The following is a 944-nucleotide window of genomic DNA, read 5'->3' on the forward strand; positions in this document are numbered from 1 at the left end:
CCATATGCTGCTCGCAAGTAGATTCCATTGGCCGAGGCAGGCCGAGTAAAGATGTCGCGTGCCTCGGCATCTCTGTGCACCGTGCCAATGGCGTGGCAAAGATGCATGATCTGAAGCAGGGCCATGAATGAGCCGCCTTGGCTGATGTCCATAGTCCATTGTTCATCGATCAGATCTTGACGTACGGTACGGTTTGTGTGTCGACAACCCTTCTGCTGACCATAGCTGCCACATGTGGGGCTATGTCAGGCCTTGTACAATGGAAGGTGTTTAGGAAGGTGCTTAGAGAAATAAACCAGACTTTTTTTAAGCACCGGTGCTTATTTGTACTGGATAGACGCTTAACTAAGCGTCTTTCTTATAGAAATAGACACCGGTGCTTAAGAAAAAACCGGTTTATTTTTCTAAGCATCTCTCTAAGTATCTTTCATTATACAAGGCCTCATGGACCGAGGAACCATGAATCCATTTATCACTCCGGAACAACACTTTCACAGACTGATGGACTCGTTCTAGGAAGCTTTTCATGAGACAGGATACGCGTGGTTTTAACGCCCTAACCATTGGGACGGTGTGGGCGCTTTAAAAAGAGAGAAATGCTAGAGTTTTCGACATGCCTCAAGGGACCCATAGACTTAGAGCATCCTTCGGCGGCGCCCCTAATAGGCCCCTCAAGGCCATTTTTTAGTGCCGGCGCTGAAAAAACGGCCCAGTCGCATCCCCAGAAGCACAATTTTTGCCGGTTAGGGGCAAAACTGGCGCCGGCGGACCCAGTCAGAACCCGACGCACTGGGGGCGCCTGGCGGCGCCGGGGCAATCGTTTTTGGCACGAAAAAATGGCGGGCCTGCCCAGTCAGCGATCCCCGCGCCTCGTCGTCCTCATCGCCTCGGTTTCCCACGAGGAATCAATGCCAAGGCTACCGCCGATCAGCCTTCCATTGATT

Source organism: Triticum dicoccoides, chromosome 1A (genome assembly GCF_002162155.2).
Source record: "Triticum dicoccoides isolate Atlit2015 ecotype Zavitan chromosome 1A, WEW_v2.0, whole genome shotgun sequence".
Classification (NCBI taxonomy): domain Eukaryota; kingdom Viridiplantae; phylum Streptophyta; class Magnoliopsida; order Poales; family Poaceae; genus Triticum; species Triticum dicoccoides.